At 44.6% G+C, this 20,056-nt stretch overlaps 1 protein-coding gene across 3 annotated transcripts in view; it reads left to right on the forward strand.

Annotated features, from left to right (window-relative positions):
• The first annotated feature begins 2,206 nt into the window (after window positions 1-2,206).
• Window positions 2,207-20,056, forward strand: part of LOC135057832 (zinc finger protein 37-like) — a 109,151-nt gene continuing 91,301 nt past the window's right edge. For 2 of the 3 annotated variants that reach the window (XM_063963573.1, XM_063963574.1), the window contains exon 1: window positions 2,211-2,355. The gene's annotated coding sequence lies outside the window, so the exon portion shown is untranslated. Of the gene's footprint in view, window positions 2,356-20,056 lie in introns of all 3 variants that reach the window. The other variant, XM_063963575.1, reaches the window with a different exon arrangement.

The raw sequence follows: 20,056 nt of genomic DNA on the forward strand, positions 1-20,056 counted from the left end.
ATAGGTTGAAATCGATGGACAATTGTCTTTTTTCAACCTTAGTTACTATGTTACTATGTTAATAGGCACTCAAGAAATCTTTCACCCAACGGGGTGCTCTCCTCAAATGCATATACAGGCAAGGATTCCTTAGAGTAAGCATAGCACCTTGATAAAAAAAAGCCCTGCACAGAGTTGAAACCCTGGATGTTACTATACCAGCACGCTTTATCTGATAACTAGACATTGATTTGTTTAATCTGTGGAATGCCACCTAGTTCCTACAGTATTTTGGTAGTGGGATATGCAAGCATGCATGTCTTTCTCTAGCATCATCTGCATTATATATATATATATATATATATATATATGGGCAAAATGGTATAAGGGTACTGGCGACCACTGGTGTAAAAAAAATTTCAATCCATGTATATAATAAAATAAAATATACAAATGTATTTGGTACAGGTAAAATACAATTAGTATACTAATTGTATTTTACCTGTACCAAATAAATTTGTATATTTTATTTTATTATATACATGGATTGAAACATTTTTTTACACCAGTGGTCGCCAGTACCCTTATACCATTTTGTCCATAAACAATTACAACAGTAACTCACCACGACTGCGTACTTAAGGGACGGCAGACGCCCAAAATTATTGGGAGTGTTTTTTAGTCGGGTGTATCTGTAACACTTGTGGCGCTTGCACATTCTCTATCTTACATATATATATATATATATATATATATATATATCTATCTTATACATATATATCAGGGATGTGCGGTGGCGTAAATTTCTCAGGAGGCACTGGTTAATACCAGGGTGAGATTTACACACGAAATATGAGCCAAATGCTTCATGTGGGCATAATACACAGGTACAACAGTATAAACTCCTGAAAACTTGGTGGGTTTTGATCAGAGATGGGCGGAAAAGAATGTTTAGAATAATGCAAAGAAGATATTTTTAGCATATTCTTTGTATTTTTCACATACTTTATGCAGTCAAAACTCTGGCACAAACGTTAGTATGACAGGAAAGGCTCTGCCTCACCTGCCTCACTTTATATATATATATATATATATATATATATATATATACTGTATATATATCTATATCTCTCTCTCTCTCTATATATCTATCTATGTCTATACCTATATATATATATATATATATATATATTTAATACTTTGAGGTTCTTAGATCACATGCAACTGCGCCACCCCACTTTATCCCCCAGTTTTTAACAAGGAGATCCATTCTGCAGAGGTGCACAACATATTTAAATATTTGAAAAAACACTTTTTTAAACTTTATTAAATTATTTATTTATTTTTAAACAATGTAATGAATGGTTTTGAAGGGATAAATCGTCAGTTAATTTCTATTCCAGTATGCTAGTGAAAGAATGACCTCCAGTATTTTATTTATTGTATTTGTTCAAAAAAAACACTTTTGTACATCTAAAACAAATGTACAGTACTCTGGACAAAAGAGCAGGTCATCATAAATACTGTATGAACATAAATCTGGTGATGATGGTACATTACCCAGGGTAAAGAGTGACATAATCAAAATAAACTGGAAAGAAATACAGACAAAGGAAAAAAAGCTCGGCTGTTACCAAGTATCTAGTAACAACTGAATTAATGAACCAAACTCCCTCATCCTCAACTACACCAAACGTCTGCTGTGTTATTAATGCCTATCGTTAAACGTCCATGGCCATAGTTGCGCTTTCCATATTTATATACTGAGACACATAATGCTACAAACCATGCATATTACACATTCTAACATGGATCACTAAAGTAAGGGTAGATGCTAGAATCAAGTGGGCTAAGGGACCTTTTCCGTAAGGGGGAGGAGTTACGACGCAAGGGGGAGGAGCTAGGCCAGCGGGATAGTTCCTCTACTATCCACGCCACCAACTATTACCTTTAGTAATTAGGTGGTGAGCGAAGCGGAGCGGAGCGAGCCACCGTGCCCGAAGCGTGGCGAGCGAAGCGAGCCCGCGAGGGTACTTTTCGGGTACCCTGTTCGCCCGTAGCTCCTCCCCCTGGTGACGTAGCTCCTCCCCTCAATACGTCACAAGGTCCCTTCAGCCCCTCCGATATAGAACCAACCCTAAAGTAAGGGCTCGTATGCCAAAATGATCGCCAGTGTTTTCTCCGCTCTGAGGGTTATAGGATTTGTAGTCTGAAGGTTGACGGACAACGTGACACAAGATGAGGAGATGTAGTCAGCGAGACTACATCTCCCAGCAGGCATTGCTGACAATGATACCGATCACATGTTCCGCTCCTGGCCAATCCTATGTCACTTTCTTCTGTCTGCTTCCTAAGCAGTGAGACAGGAAGATACAGGTAGGTTTGTACTTCTTTTACGAGGGAGTGTTGACAAATGACATACTTTGTATTCAGCCTGACTGTAATAATTGCAGGCTTTGCTATGTAATAGGTCAGCGTTCCTTGTGTAAGCGGCAGCCTTTATGCTGTGATTACAGTGTGCTATAGGAGACATTTAAATCAGTACATTATTTCTCCCATTGCTCATTCTAGATTACAGCATTTTAACAGTACTTCTTCATCACGTGGAGAGGATTCATTAATAATATTATTTCTATAGGAAAGGGTGTTTCTTAGGACCGGTATACTACTATTCTAATAAAAAAAATATTTTATGTAGTAGAATAATTTAGAAAATAGTATTGCTGCCTGGCTGATATTTATTTAAGCAGGCTAGTAGAATTGCTGAATATTTCACATTTGTATTTTTTTTTTTAACAATAGTAATGCAACAAAGGAAGTTAAAGAACAACTTGTTGGTTTGGTCCTTCATTTAAATGTTACCACAATCCACAGTATGTAACATTTTCACTTAACATAAATTATAACACATCACTTTATAGCAGGTCCCTACAGTATGTCATAATCATCGTTTCCCCCAGATCTTCTGCAGAGGTGTTGCTATTGCCAGAGGGTATGCATGTCTAGTGTCTATTTCCTTCCCGTTAGCTGAGCCAAATGTATTTAAATTCACACTAAAAATAATTTTCCAATCTCCACCATTTCTGTGAAACAGTTCCTGCATTAAGGTGAATACACACTAGACGATATTGTAAACAATATCGCTCCCTTTTACACTCTCCAGAGCGATATTGTATCGTCCAGTGTGTAGGCTGCAAATGATGAATGATGCACGGTCCCGCGCATCATTATCGTACCTCGTCTGTTCACGAAGCTCCATTTGGACTATCATCCAAAGCTGCATGCACGGCTGGTCCACGGCATGACGTAACTGTGGATATCTGTAGCGATCGCACAGTGTGTATGGAATATATCGGCACCCTGGGACGGGAGGGGAAACCCTATGCAATATCGCTCCTGGAGCGAATCGCATAGTGTGTATGCCCCATTAGGGTCCGATTCAGAAGTGTATGTAAATCTCCGATGTTTGTGGGACTGCCATGCGCAGGACCTGTTCTGCACATAATTGATACTGGCGCTGCCTGCATTTCCCAAAAACAGTGGTGTGTTGACCCCAATTTCTGTGAGTTGAAAGGATAGTGTCTGCTTCTTCACATGCAGATTTACTGGCCTCATAAGCAGCAGGATGTAGTTACTGTGAGTAAGCTTAGGCCCATGCTTCTGCTGTCACAACTGACGTTGTGATGTTGGTCCAATCCTGCAGCATGACCCCCACCCCAGACGGCGGTCACCGCTCGCGACATCGGCATGTGTGTATGCACTTGCTGATGCCAGGGTCCTGTCGTAAATAATGTTGCATGGAGCGAACATCATTCTGGTGAGACGTACCTTAAGTCTTCTGGGTATCACTCAGATGAAGCTATTAGTCCATGTGGTCATACCTCATAGGCAGTGGTGCAAGTAGAAATATTTTCTTAGTGGTACTGAGTGACGAAAATGGGCGTGGTCATGTGTTGTGAGGGGGCGTGACCACATGCTGCTAGTGGGAATGGCTACATGACCCTAGTGGCGTTGCCACACGACAGCTCCCTTTTTTTTTTTTAATCTGGAGGCAAGGCTAAAAATATATAGTAATGCCTCCAGTATAATAGAAATATATGGTGATACCTCTAGTACAGGGCTGGCCAAACCGGTCCTCGAGATCTACCAACAGTTCATGTTTTCTAGGCCTCCTGGAGATCTGTAGAATTGTCAGTTAGGAATGAATGCAGCACATCTTAATTAGTAATGACTACACCTGTGCACCAGCTAGGTGGTCTGGAAAATGTGTACTGTTGGTAGATCTCGAGGACTGGTTTGGCCAGCCCTGCTCTAGTATAATAGAAATATATAGTGATGACCCCAATTTAATAACTATATATAGTAATGCCTCCATTATAACAGGAAAACACAGCCACTGTCGCACTCCCAGTAACCCTGACAAAGTGGGAGGAGAAGTCATGCTGCCAAGGCATTTGTGGCACATTATAATTGTGGTAATGGCAGAGTGTGTGGCAGGTGGTATTGCGTACCCGCTGCCAATTTCTTATGGGTACTCCATACTTGAGCATACCCGCATACTTGCACTGCTGCTTATAGGCTGCCTGTCAAACATGCTGTCTTGATAATTAATTGGCTTTAAACACATTGGCTTTACTCTCTGAGGAAACCGCTGGCCCCGTGGGCGGAGAAACACGTAAGAGGGGCGTTCACTACTTGGATTCCGGTGCCCGGAGCTCTTTCACGAACGGATCCCACTACCGCACGCTTCGCAATGGAAACCTGACCGGGGATAAAGCAACAGCAGGACCGAGTGCAAAACGGTCTGCACCCCGAGGGAAGCAGAGGCGGCTGTGAGTAACCTTTCAAAAGACGTGCTGCGGCTGGGACGTAGGGGTCGTAGCATACCGCTGTGCATCCATTTACTACACAGCGCTCTCCCCCTACTGCTATCTATTAAGGAGCCTTCCAGTGACTGATACATTTTTGCTGGATACAAATAATAAGAAGGTTGCCTTGTTTAAAGCCAATTAATTATCAAGACAGCATGGTTACAATTGGACACAATTAATGCGTACCAGTAAATAAAGAGTGCACTATATTGTTTTAATATCCGGATATTATCCTTGATTTTATATTGCTGTTTATATGTGGATTGTAATAAATGTGTGATTTAAACTGACCCTGTTCTTAGCGCTCCCTTGTTTAAATATATTTTGTGGTTTTTGGTAATTGGTGGAACAGTACCACCGGTGGGAGCAGTAGAGATTAGGTGTTTTTTAATCAATTATGGGTAGTAATTAACAGATTTCTTGGTGGTATTATCATAAAGCGCTGTGTATTTTAGAAATATTTTGCCTGTCAAACAGTAGCTTTTACATAAGATGACCTACACACACCTCCACCACCTAGTTTGTTAAAAAGGAGAAAAAAATGTCAGGAGAAGGACATTAAGCAAAGGGCTTTGTGTGTTGGCACCTCTGGGAAGTTGGATGTTTTTTGTTGTATAATGTTTTTGTTTATACAGGTTGAGTATCCCATATCCATATATTCCGAAATACGTAATATTCCGAAATACGGACTTTTTTGAGTGAGAGTGAGATAGTGAAATCTTTGTTTTTTGATGGCTCAGTTTACACAAACTTTGTTTAATACACAAAGTTATTAATAATATTGTATTAAATGACCTTCAGGCTGTGTATACAAGGTGTATATGAAACATAAATGAATTGTGTGTATGTACACACACTTTGTTTAATGCACAAAGTTATAAAAAATATTGGCAAAAATTACCTTCAGGCTGTGTGTATAAGGTGTATATGTAACATAAATGCATTCTGTGCTTAGATTTAGGTCCCATCACCATGATATCTCATTATGGTATCTAATTATTCCAAAATACGGAAAAATCCGTTATCCAAAATACCTCTGGTCCCGAGCATTTTGGATAAGGGATACTCAACCTGTATATCTATTTATCGAACTGTACCAGTAAATAAATAGACCCAGTCATCTTCACCCCCTCCTGTCTCATTATACTTACACTTAATGTATGCACTGCATGCAGTGGGATCTTGGGTGCCCACTGTTGACCTTAGGTATAATATGAGCATACATGATGACCTAATGTCAAAATTTGATATCGAAAATATTACAAATAACAAAATAGTGCAATAGTGACACCTTTGTTTTCTGATGGTTTAATGTACACAAACTTGATTCATGCTTAACGTTATTACAAATATTGTATAAAATTACCTTCAGGCCATGGGGGTATTCGGGTAGCCCCGATAATTTTTCTCCTGGAAATAATGGGCTGGTAGTGTGATTTTTGACTAATAACCATTATTGGGCTATTCACTTAAAGCACGTTTTTTTTTTTGGGGGGGGGGGAAATGTCCCATTTTCATGCAATAACACATGGGATCCGGGATAAGTATCCGTACCCAGGTTATAAGGGCTGCTTATTGCGATTTATTCTTCGGGTGTCTTAGGTACCCAAAGCATAATCCCTGATAAGTGCAGGGTATCTGGGCTGATTGAATAGCCCTTGGCGAATCAAAAAGCTGCGGTAAATTACAACAGCTAATTAAATATCCCCTATGTGTATAAGGTGTATATGAAACATAAATTAATTTTGTGTACAGTGCATCCGGAAAGTACTCACAGCACTTCACTTTTTCCACATTTTGTTATATTACAACCTTATTCCGAAATGGAATAAATTCAAAATCCTACAAATTGAGCTCAGGTGCATCCTATTTTCACTGATTTTGAAATAAGGCTGTGTAACATAACAAAATGTGGAAAAAGTGAAGCGCTGTAAATACTGTCCAGATGCACTGTATACAGTTATTATGTAAAAAGTTATTTTCATGTACAAAATTATTAAAAATATATAAAGTTACCTTCAGGCTATGGGGTATATTCAGTTAGGGTCGAAAAACTGCCGCCTGTCGAAAAAACTGCAGTTTTCAATATTTTAAGGTCGAATAGTGATTCGACCTATTCAGTCCCATCAGTTTTTATTCGACAAGTCGTGGAATTTGACTTGTCGAATAGTACGTGAATCGGCGGTATACAGATGTAGCCACCTTTATCTTGACCGATTCTCCGCCTAGACGGGCGTTTAGTCACGCTAAGGCGATAGCTGAGCTTGCTGAGTTTAATCGCAGGCAGGCGCGTTGAGGCGATTCTAGATACTCAGCATGCATTACACATCTCCACCACTGGGTGGCTAATGCTCCACTAATCCAGTACTTTCGATCGTATAGCGTCGGATTGATCTACAGCTCTGGCAAATGGTCAGTGACGACTGTAATGTTAATAGATGGTGACCAATGGTCAGACGGTGAGAGTTCTCAATATACATAAAAAGTTTATACAGACACAAACGAACATGTTAAAACACTTGTGTATGCAGACGCAAGATTGTGTATGGAGACGCAACTAATTGTGTAATAGGAAGTATGTACAATGCGTAAACACAGTGCTTTTAAAATACATGTACAGTATGAGCGTCCGAGTTCCTGTGACATTCACTTTATTATAATATTTTTCTTTGTTATACCTTCAATGAAAGGGTGCACACAGGTTTCACATAAATCTTGCCTTGTAACCTGATCGGAACTCCCTACCTGTCTACTGCATGAACTGTGCAGGCTCCCAGGGGGAAGGGGAAAGTGGGATGGGGGTAGGGCGAGGCAGTGAAAAATACTGCGTTCAAAGAACGGGCCAATGCTGAAGGAGCATCAGAATCCCATAGCTAAAATACACAGGGTCGATAGGGATAATCGAGGTCTACGCACATAACAATACACCAGATCCCATCGCATCACAAAGTGACCAAATGTCCGAGGCACATGAACCCCCCGCCTTGTAGCATTATGTGCATAGACCTTGCTTAACCCTATCGCCCTTGTGTATTTTAGCTAGGGGATTCCGACGCTCCTTCAGCACTGCCCCGTAGCCTGCAAAACCTATGCCGTCACTCGCTCCATAGCTGAGTGCTGACACAAGGCGGATGTTCATGTGCCTTGGACATTTTGTCACTTTGTGATGCGATGGGGCATGGGGTATCGTTAAGTGCATAGACCTCGCTTATCCCTATTGACCCTGTGTATTTTAGCTAGGGGATTCTGACGCTCCTTCAGCATTGCCCCATGACCTACAAAATCTGTGCTGTTACTTGCTCCATAGCCGAGGGCCTCCATGGGGCAAGGAGTCACAGGCGGTAGCGATTTCAATTGAGTCTGCCCTGCTACAGAATTGTATGTATACCGTATGGTGCATAGAACCTTAACAGTACAACCGCTCCTGCAGCTTTGCCCTGGTTTATGTGAATAACTCCCTCCATGTCTACTGCATGACCTGTGCAGGCTCCCAGGGGGTAAGGGCGATGGGCTAGCGGGAGGCAGTGGAAAATACCATGCTTTTGAAATGCAAGTACTGTATGAGTCCGAGTCCCCAGTATGTTCTTCTAGTGTACTAATTAGCATGAACAGCTTGTAACGTACAGTGGCAAGTTTAATCTTTCTATGTATAATGGAGAGATAAAAGCTCCTCCCTAAGTTCCTAGATGCCAAATCACTGTCCTTAGTATCTCTGTACAGTATGTTCTACTAGTGTACTAATTAGCACGAACAGCTTTTAACTGGATGCCAAATCACCGTACTTAGTATCTCTGTACAGTATGTTCTATTAGGGTACTAATTAGCACGAACAGCTTGTAACGTACAGCGGAAAGTTTAATCTTTCTATGTATAATGGAGAGAGATAAAAGCTCCTCAGTAAGTTCCTGGATGCCAAATCACCGTCCTTAGTAACTCTGTATAGTATTTTCTATTAGGGTACTAATTAGCATGAACAGCTAATTAGTACCCTAATAGAACATACTGTACAGAGATACTAAGTACGGTGATTTGGCATCCAGGAACTTAGGGAGGAGCTTTTATCTCTCTCCATTTTGCATAGTAAGATTAAACTTGCCGCTGTACGTTACAAGCTGTTCGTGCTAATTAGTACCCTAATAGAACTTACTGTACAGAGATACTAAGTACACTGATTTGGCATCCACGAATTTAGGGAGGAGCTTTAATCTCTCTCCATTGTAATCTTTCTAAGTATAATGGAGAGAGATAAAGCTCCTCCCTAATTTCCTGGGTGCCAAATTAGTCCCCTAAGGCATAAACCAACACCAATGGGAAGGAAGTGCCAACCTTTTTTTTTAATGTGTTCCTGTAACATTCACTTTATTATTATTTTTTTTCTTTGTTATACATTCAATGGAAGGGTGCACACAGGTTTCACATAAATCAGAGTGGGCGGGGGATTTTCCTACATACAGTAGTATACTGTTGCACATGTCTTGTAACCTGATCGGAACTCCCTCCCTGTCTACTGCATGTACTTTGCAGGCTCCCAGGGGGTAGGGGAAAGTGGGATGGGGGTAGGGTGAGGCAGTGGAAAATACTGTGTTCAAAGAAAAGGCATAATCAAAACCATGGGGAACTTTGCGGTGTATCGTTATGTGCATTGACCTCGCTTATCCCTATCACCCCAGTGTATTTTAGCTAGGGGATTCTGACGCTCCTTCAGCATTGCCCCGTAGCCTGCAAAATCTGTGCTGTTACTTGCTCCATAGCCGAGTGCCTCCATGGAGCTAGGTGTCACAGGCGGTAGCCATTTCAATTGAGTCTGCCCTGCTATAGAATTGTATGTGTACCGTACGGTGCATAGAACCTTGACAGTAGAAACTCTCCTGCAGCTTTGCCCTGCTTTATTTCAAACTTGTGTTTTGTCAGTTTGCTATGCGATCGAGCCCGGTGTAACGTAATGTGCATAGACCTCGCTTATCTCGATCGCCCCTGTGTATTTTGGCTAGGGGATTGTGACGCTCCTTCAGCATTGCCCCGTAGCCTGTAAAACTTATACCATCTCTCACTACATATCCGAGCGCTGTCTGCCACATGGTGGGGGTTCAGGGGCGGTGGCCATTTTGCCAGTGTGCTATGCGATCGAGTCCGGTGTACCGTAATGTGCATAGACCTCACTTATTCCTATCGCCCCTGTGTATTTTAGCTAGGGGATTGTGACGCTCCTTCAGCATTGCCACATAGCCTGCAAAATCTGGACTGTTACTTGCTCTGTAGCCTAGGGCCTCCATGGGGCAAGGAGTCATAGGTGGTAGCCATTTCTATTGCGTCTACCCTGCTACAGAATTGTATGTGTACTGTACGGTGCATAGAACCTTAACAGTAGAACCGCTCCTGCAGCTTTGCCCTGGTTTATGTGAATAAAAATAATAATAAAGTGTCTGGAAAAAACTAACATGCATTCGTACTGTAGGAATCGAACCCGGGACTCTGAGTATAGGAAGCGGAACACTTCACCACTTCGCCGCAGACAGATGAATAAATCCATTGGTTTTGATTATGCTGTAATGGCTACGGGATTAGGACGCTAACATACTGTACAAAATTCCTAATCTCAAGAGGCAATAGTGAACTTCTAACACGTCCATTTGCGACAATGTACACTACTGGTTTTATGTTGTTTTGTCTGCGGGACTTGGACGCTCACATATTCATAAAGTACTGTAGATGGATCATATACTGTATGCTGTACTATTTGCGTCTGTGTCGTATATACTGTATTAAATAATGCAGCGTAATGAGTATTTACTGTATTAAATAATTCAGAGTAATGAGTATTTACTGTATGCAGCGTAATGAGACGCCTTAGTAAAGTAGTCCTTATTATATATTTCAGTATTGTATTTTACGGGAGACCACACGCATGCGCAGTGTGATTGTAAAAAGCGACATGATCACAGGTATTATATGTAAAGGTAACGCCAAACGCTCTCTGTGCGATTAGGTACGCCTCTCTGTGACTAGGCGCGCCTCCCTACGCCCCGGTACGCTGCGTATGCTCGATCGGGACAAACGCCTCAGCCAGTCAAGATAAAGGTGGCTACATCTGTAGCTACCGATTCAATACTTTTGAGTGAAACGGGGCCAAATTTGATAGGATTTGGCCCCGTTTCCGACCATCTCAGTCCGACATAAAAAAATGTCGGACTGAGATGTGGGACCCAGAGGAGGCGAGGGTGGGGAGCCGCATGGAGACGGGGGACAGCCTCAGGGCATATAGGGGAGAGAAGCGCTACAGCAGGATGTCTCACAGCAGCGTCCACCCGGCTCCAGAAAGTGAGGTCACGCTTGCTGGAGCCTGGTGGACACTGCCGTGAGGTCGGGCGGCTGTGAGACAACCTCCTGCAGTGCTACTGTAAAGCTGCTCTCCTCTCTGTCTGCCCGCGGCTGTTGGAGTGACCTGGAGGGGGCATAATAAACGTATTACACATGCACCAGTGTACCTTAGCAACATCACTCGCAGTGAGGATTTTTTATTGACAGGGACCATTTGTGTGAGATAGGTGGGAGTGGCGTCAAAACCGCTGGTATATCACAACCGTTTTCGGGTGTGTCTCAGCCTGCATCTGCGATCTCGTAAGGCAGAAATAAAGGCGTCAGCGTCTCTGTCCTGGGGCCATTCTGGACAGTTATAGGGTTACTCTGGTACCTGATCACTGAAGGACCTGTGACTGGTGCTGCGTATGTGTACGCAGATGCTGGGATCTGGGAGGCTGCCAGTGGACGTCTCAGTCCATTTCCAGGTGGTGGCAGCATGAGTAGATTGTTGCACATGACCTGCGTACAGGATTGCAGCTGCAAATGTATTATACCCCTTTCAGACTGACACAGCCAGGCCGCATCTGGGAATTTGTACACGGGTGCTTCCCAGGTGCGACCCAGCTTGAGACCCCTTTTGACGTGCGTCTTGACACAGCATATTGCCGGGTTGGTGACATCACTGCTGATGCTACAGGAGGCGTCGCTTGGAGATAATTATCTCCAAGCGCCGCCTCCCCCTATGCAGAACAGGTGCCGGGTCGCCTTGACCCGGCATACCCGTTCACACTGCACACATCCCAGGATATTCTTCCAGGAGCCTTTCGCACTGAGCAAATTCCCGGGGTGATGCGCGTTCATGTACAATAACCCGGGAAATAATTGTTATTGTGAAAGGGGTATTAGTGTACTGATATGAATCAGGCCCAAAGTCGGCAGTACTATTTGTGTTATATGTGTATTGGTATATTCCATGTGCCTGAAAAAGAAGTGTTAGATATTTTGTATGTCTTTATGCTCATTGTTTATGTATTGCTGTAAATGAGTATGATGCAGTATTTACCTACTGAGAAATCTTTAAATGTTGGCCTATGATGATACACACATGTTCTGGGTCTTTAGATTGGAGTACTTGGGCAAATTGTATTCTACTTTTGCTGTATACATCTGTACCTATAACGCTAAAAGGAAAAATGAGAGTACATGTTACAGTATTTTCTAATAAGCTACAAGGTGTGATGACAGCGAGTATTGTGCTACTATCTAAATTTCTCTATCGTCCTAGTGGATGCTGGGGTTCCTGAAAGGACCATGGGGATTAGCGGCTCCGCAGGAGACAGGGCACAAAAAGTAAAGCTTTAGGATCAGGTGGTGTGCACTGGCTCCTCCCCCTATGACCCTCCTCCAAGCCAGTTAGATTTTTGTGCCCGGCCGAGAAGGGTGCAATCTAGGTGGCTCTCCTAAAGAGCTGCTTAGGAAAGTTTAGCTTAGGTTTTTTATTTTACAGTGAGTCCTGCTGGCAACAGGATCACTGCAACGAGGGACTTAGGGGAGAAGAAGTGAACTCACCTGCGTGCAGGATGGATTGGCTTCTTGGCTACTGGACATCAGCTCCAGAGGGACGATCACAGGTACAGCCTGGATGGTCACCGGAGCCTTGCCGCCGGCCCCCTTGCAGATGCTGAAGTAAGAAGAGGTCCAGAATCGGCGGCAGAAGACTCCTCAGTCTTCTAAAGGTAGCGCACAGCACTGCAGCTGTGCGCCATTTTCCTCTCAGCACACTTCACACGGCAGTCACTGAGGGTGCAGGGCGCTGGGAGGGGGGCGCCCTGGGAGGCAAATGAATACCTAATTTGGCTAAAAATACCTCACATATAGCCTCCGGAGGCTATATGGAGATATTTAACCCCTGCCAGAATCCGTTAAGAGCGGGAGACGAGGCCGCCGAAAAAGGGGCGGGGCCTATCTCCTCAGCACACAGCGCCATTTTCCCTCACAGAAAGGCTGGAGGGAAGGCTCCCAGGCTCTCCCCTGCACTGCACTACAGAAACAGGGTTAAAACAGAGAGGGGGGGCACTAATTTGGCGATATGCTTATATATATATTAAGATGCTATAAGGGAAAACACTTATATAAGGTTGTCCCTATATAATTATAGCATTTTGGTGTGTGCTGGCAAACTCTCCCTCTGTCTCTCCAAAGGGCTAGTGGGTCCTGTCCTCTATCAGAGCATTCCCTGTGTGTGTGCTGTGTGTCGGTACGTGTGTGTCGACAGGTAGGAGGACGATGTTGGTGAGGAGGCGGAGCAATTGCCTGTAATGGTGATGTCACTCTCTAGGGAGTCGACACCGGAATGGATGGCTTATTTAGGAAATTACGTGATAATGTCAACACGCTGCAAGGTCGGTTGACGACATGAGACGGCCGACAAACAATTAGTACGGTCCAGACGTCTCAAAAACACCGTCAAGGGTTTTTAAAACGCCCGTTTACTTTAGTCGGTCGACACAGACACAGACAGGGACACTGAATCCAGTGTCGACGGTGAATAAACAAACGTATTCCTTATTAGGGCCACACGTTAAAGGCAATGAAGGAGGTGTTACGTATTTCTGATACTACAAGTACCACAAAAGAGGGTATTATGTGGGATGTGAAAAAACTACCATAGTTTTTCCTGAATCAGATAAATTAAATAAAGTGTGTGATGATGCGTGGGTTCCCCCCGATAGAAAATTATGGGCGGTATACCCTTTCCCGCCAGAAGTTAGGGCGCGTTGGGAAACACCCTTTAAGGTGGATAAGGCGCTCACACGCTTATCAAAACAAGTGGCGGTACCGTCTATAGATAGGGCCGTCCTCAAGGACCAGCTGACAAGGCTGGAAAATATAATAAAAAGTATATACACACATACTGGTGTTATACTGCGGCCAGCGATCGCCTCAGCCTGGATGTGCAGAGCTAGGGTGGCTTGGTCGGATTCCCTGACTAAAAATATTGATACCCTTGACAGGGACAGTATTTTATTGACTATAGAGCATTTCTATATATGCGAGATGCACAGACGGATATTTGCACTCTGGCATCATGAATAAACGCGATGTCCATAACTGCCAGAAGATGTTATGGACACGACAGTGGTCAGGTGATGCAGATTCCAAACGGCACAGTATGGCCGTATACAGGAAGAGGACTTGTTTGGGGTCGGTCCATCGGACCTGGTGGTCACGGCAACTGCTGGAAAATCCACCGTTTTTTACCCTAAGTCACATCTTTGCAGAAAAAGACACCGTCTTTTCAGCCTCAGTCCTCTCGTCCCTATAAGATCATATCTGCCCAGGGATAGAGGAAAGGGAAGAAGACTGCAGCAGGCAGCCCATTCCCAGGAACAGAAGCGTTCCACCGCGTCTGACAAGTTCTCAGCATGGCGCTGAGACCGTACAGGACCCCTGGATCCTACAAGTAGTATCCCGGGGGTACAGATGGGAATGTCGAGACGTTTCCCCTTCGCAGGCTCCTGAAGTCTGCTTTACCAAGTCTCCCTCCGACAAGGAGGTAGTATGGGAAAAAATTCACAAGCTGTATTCCCAGCAGGTGATAATTAAATTACCCCTCCTACTACAGAAAAGGGGTATTATTCCACACTATATTGTGGTACTGAAGCCAGAAGGCTAGGTGAGACTTATTCTAAAAAATTTTTTTTGAACACTTACAAAGGTTCAAATTAAGATGAAGTCACTCAGAGCAGTGATAACGAACCAGGAATAAGGGGACTATATAGTGTCCCGGGACATCAGGGATGCTTACCTCTATGTCCCAAAATTTGCCCTTCTCACTAAGGGTACCTCAGGTTCGTGGTGCAGAACTGTCACTATCAGTTTCAGACGCTGCCGTTTGGATTGTCCACGGCACCCTGGGGTCTTTACCAAGGTAATGGCCGAATTGATGATTCTTCTTCGAAGAAAAGGCGTCTTAATTATCCCTTACTTGGACGATCTCCTGATAGGGGCATAGTCCAGGGAACAGTTGGAGGTCGGAGTAGCACTATCTCGGATACTGCTACAATCAGCACGGGTGGATTCTAAATATTCCAAAATCGCAGCTGATCCCGACGACACGTCTGCTGTGCCTAGGGATGATTCTGGACACAGTCCAGAAAAAGGTGTTTCTCCCGGAAGAGAAAGCCAGGGAGTTATCCGAGCAAGTCAGGAACCTCCTAAAAACAGTGCATCATTGCACAAGGGTCCTGGTAAAAATGGTGGCTTCCTACGAAGCAATTCCATTCGGCAGATTTCACGTAAGAACTTTTCAGTGGGATCTGCTGGACAAATGGTCCGGATCGCATCTTCAGATGCATCAGCGGATAACCCAATATCCAAGGGTGTCTCTCCTGTGGTGGTTATAGAGTGCTCATCTTCTAGAGGGCAGCAGATTCGGCATTCAGGATTGGATGCTGGTAACCACGGAGCCCAGCCTGAGAGGCTGGGGAGCAGTCACACAAGGAAAAAATTTCCAGGGAGTGTGATCAAGTATGGAGACTTTTCTCCACATAAATATACTGGAGCTAAGGGTAAATTTATAATGCTCTAAGCTTAGCAAGACCTCTGCTTCAAGGTCAGCCGGTATTGATCCAGTGGGAAAAACATCACGGCAGTCGCCCACGTAAACAGACAGGGCGACACAAGAAGCAGGAGGGCAATGGCAGAAACTGCAAGGACTTTTCGCTGGGCGGAAAATCATGTGATAACACTGTCAGCAGTTTTTCATCCCGGGAATGGAAACTGGGAAGCAGACTTCCTCAGCACGACCTCCACCCGGGAGAGTGGAAACTTCATTGAGAAGTTTTTTCCACATGATTGTAAACCGTTGGGAAATACCAAAGGTGGACATGATGGCGTCCCGTCTGAACAAAAAACGGGACAGGTATTGCGCCAGGTCAAGAGACCCTCAGGCAATAGATGTGGACGTTCTGGTAACACCGTGGGTGTACCAGTCGGTGTATGTGTTCCCTCCTCTGCTTCTCATACCTAAGGTGCTGAGAATTATAAGACGTAGAGGAGTAAGAACTATACTCATGGCTCCGGATTGGCCAAGAAGGACTTGGTACCCGGAACTTCAAGAGATGCTTACAGAGGTCTTATGGCCTCTGCCGCTAAGAAGGGACTTGCTTCAGCAAGTACCATGTCTGTTCCAAGACTTACCGCAGCTGCGTTTGTCGGCATGGCGATGGAAAGCCGGATCCTAAGGGAAAAAAGGCATTCCGGAAGAGGTCATTCCTACCCTGGTCAAAGCCAGAAAGGAGGTGACCGCACAACATTATCACCACGTGTGGCGAAAATATGTTGCGTGGTGTGAGGCCAGGAAGGCCCACAAAGAAATTTCAACTCGGTCGTTTCCTGCATTTCCTGAAAACAGGAGTGTCTATGGGCCTCAAATTGGGGTCCATTAAGGTTCAAATTCGGCCCTGTAAATTTTCTTCCAGAAAGAATTGGCTTCAGTTCCTGAAGTCCAGAAGTTTGTCAAGGGAGTATTGCATATACAAACCCCTTTTTTGTGCCTCCAGTGGCACTGTGGGATCTCAACGTAGTTCTGGGATTCCTCAAATCACATTGGTTTAAAACCAGTCAAATATGTGGATTTGAAGCATCTCACATAAAAAGTGACCATGCTCTTGGCCCTGGCCTGGACCAGGCGAGTGTCAAATTGGTGGTTTTTTCTCAAAAAAGCCCATATCTGTTTGTCCATTCGGACAGGGCAGAGCTGCGGACTCGTCCCCAGTTCTCTCCCTAAGGTGGTGTCAGTGTTTCACCTGAACCAGCTTATTGTGGTGCCTTGCACCTACTAGGGACTTGGAGGACTCCAAGTTGCTAGGAGTTGTCAGGGCCCTGAAAATATGTTCCAGGACAGCTGGAGTCAGAAAATCTGACTCGCTGTTTATACTGTATGCACCCAACAAGTTGGGTGCGCCTGCTTCTAAGCAGGCGATTGCTCGTTGGATTTGTAACACAATTCAACTTGCACATTCTGAGGCAGGCCTGCCACAGTCTAAATCGGTTAAGGCCCATTCCACAAGGAAGGTGGGCTCATCTTGGGCGGCTGCCCGAGAGGTCTCGGCATTACAACTCTGCCGAGCAGCTACGTGGTCAGGGGAGAACACGTTTGTAAAATTCTACAAATTTGATATCCTGGCAAAAGAGGACCTGGAGTTCTCTCATTCGGTGCTGCAGAGTCATCCGCACTCTCCCGCCCGTTTGGGAGCTTTGGTATAATCCCCATGGTCCTTTCAGGAACCCCAGCATCCACTAGGACGATAGAGAAAATAAGAATTTACTTACCGATAATTCTATTTCTCGGAGTCCGTAGTGGATGCTGGGCGCCCATCCCAAGTGCGGATTATCTGCAATACTTGTACATAGTTACAAAAATCGGGTTATTATTGTTGTGAGCCATCTTTTCGGAGGCTCCGCTGTTATCATACTGTTAACTGGGTTTAGATCACAAGTTGTACGGTGTGATTGGTGTGGCTGGTATGAGTCTTACCCGGGATTCAAAATTCCTCCCTTATTGTGTACGCTCGTCCGGGCACAGTACCTAACTGGCTTGGAGGAGGGTCATAGGGGGAGGAGCCAGTGCACACCACCTGATCCTAAAGCTTTACTTTTTGTGCCCTGTCTCCTGCGGAGCCGCTAATCCCCATGGTCCTTTCAGGAACCCCAGCATCCACTACGGACTCCGAGAAATAGAATTATCGGTAAGTAAATTCTTATTGTTACTTTCCATTCACTAGCAAAGAAGAGGTCTGACTCCTTCTAGATAGAAGGGCAGGAAGGCAATCTGAAGAGCTACAACACAGGCAGCTCTGGCGTGGAATGAGATTTCTGACATTACTGCTTGGGTCAGCCCCATATAGTCTAGGGCCAGTACCTAAGAGCCTGAACAGCCCCACCCATACACTGCAGCGATTGCCGCACCAACCCCACCACACATCAGCTGCTCCCACTTTATGGGGACCTAGATACAGCTGCACGTTCGCATGCATCGGCCGTATCCAGGGGGTCTGCGCATGCACAGTCTCCATAGTGCACGTGCGCAACCCTGCACTATGTGGCCGCATTCCTGAAGTATGCGGCCACAAAGGTGATTGACTGCGGTGGCCACCTGGGTGGCGTCGAACTGGCATTTTGCGGGTGTGGCGGACAAAAGGGGGGCGTGTTGGGAGCATTTTCCGAGCCGCTCCTTGAAAAAAAATGTCGCCAGACCGCCTGTCAGCGCAGCCAGGAGTCAACCTCTCATCGATGCGTTCACAATTAAATTGCAAACGCATTGTGGGGAAGCACCACACACATGCTGGGCAGCCTTGCCCTGTGCTGGGCGGCCCCCAGCATGTGAGTAAATGTACATAGGTCTTGCTGAGGGAAGCAAGATCTGCGTCCATCTCTGAATAACCCCCATCTCTATACCTCAGTAAAAATAAAAAAAATATAAAACAACCATGTAATGGCAATCAAATAAAATCCTCAGTGGCCAAGAGGTTAAGAGACGGCCCAAACTGGCCACTGGCCCTATGGGCAAATCCGCCCCTGGTCAAGAATGCATTTAAAACTGTGGAAAGGAGAATGCTCTTGTGTATGTCAATGGAAGAAAAACACATTTGTGTTCAGTTTAAGCTCTTCGCCTCCACACAGTTTGTGCGTTGTAAAATGTTATTGATTTTATCAGACTATAACATACTGGAGCATACCTTTTACCTCTTTTTCCAAACAGAACACAAAATATTTTGGGGAACTCCAGCAGTTCTCATAGGTTAGAGTAGATGATTCTGGTTACAGAAAATATGGATTAACCCTTGCTCAAATATATCACCTAAAGTATACATAATAGATATACCACTCTTAGGGGTGCTGTGATATACATGTCTTGGTGTGTGTTGTGACGCATGAGGCCGAAGGCCAAGTACGTTCATCCACCCAAGGTGTGCGTATATCAGAGCGCGACCACACACCCAAGAATGGTATATCTATCTTTTAAAGTGACCCCTGTTGTGACAAAGGGGTTTATTCATGAGGCAGTGAAAAGAGTGGAGAAGTGAGCCTGTGGAGAAGTTGCCCATGGCAACCAATCAGCTGCTCCATACAATTGTATAGTATGCAAATTATAAATGTTACTTCAATGGTGGTTGGGTGCCATGGGCAACTTCTCCACTGGCTCACTCTCCACACTTTTCACTGCTTCATGAATAGACCCCTATAAAAGCTGAAACAGATAGGAGGAAGGAAATTGTTCAGAATAGGCTGTTTAATTTGAACTATTTTTAATGAATAAGCCTTTAACTAGATAACCGTGTAAGTGAATAAAATATTTGAAAGTTTTTTGTCAGAGATGTGTAATGTCAGTGAGGCAGTGACGTTCTGCTGTCAGTGAGACAGTGACGTGCTGCTGTCAGTGAGACAGTGACGTGCTGCTGTCAGTGAGGCAGTGACGTGCTGCTGTCAGGGAGGCAGTGACGTGCTGCTGTCAGGGAGGCAGTGACGTGCTGCTGTCAGGGAGGCAGTGACGTGCTGCTGTCAGGGAGGCAGTGACGTGCTGCTGTCAGGGAGGCAGTGACGTGCTGCTGTCAGTGAGGCAGGGATGTGCTGCTGTCAGCGAGGCAGGGATGTGCTGCGTATTCGTTTGGCAGGTCGACCCTACTTAGGTCGACAGTCACTAGTTCGACCACTAGTGATTGACATGGTCGACATGGACAAATTGTCAACACATGAAAATGATCGACACAGGACAGGTCGACACATGAAAAGGTCGACATGGCTTTTTAAATAAAAAAAAAAATATTTTTAACTTTTTCATACTTTACCATCCACGTGAACTATGATTGGGAATAGTAACCTGCCCGCAGCATGGCAAGCGG

Source organism: Pseudophryne corroboree, chromosome 3, assembly GCF_028390025.1.
Source record: "Pseudophryne corroboree isolate aPseCor3 chromosome 3, aPseCor3.hap2, whole genome shotgun sequence".
NCBI lineage: Eukaryota > Metazoa > Chordata > Amphibia > Anura > Myobatrachidae > Pseudophryne > Pseudophryne corroboree.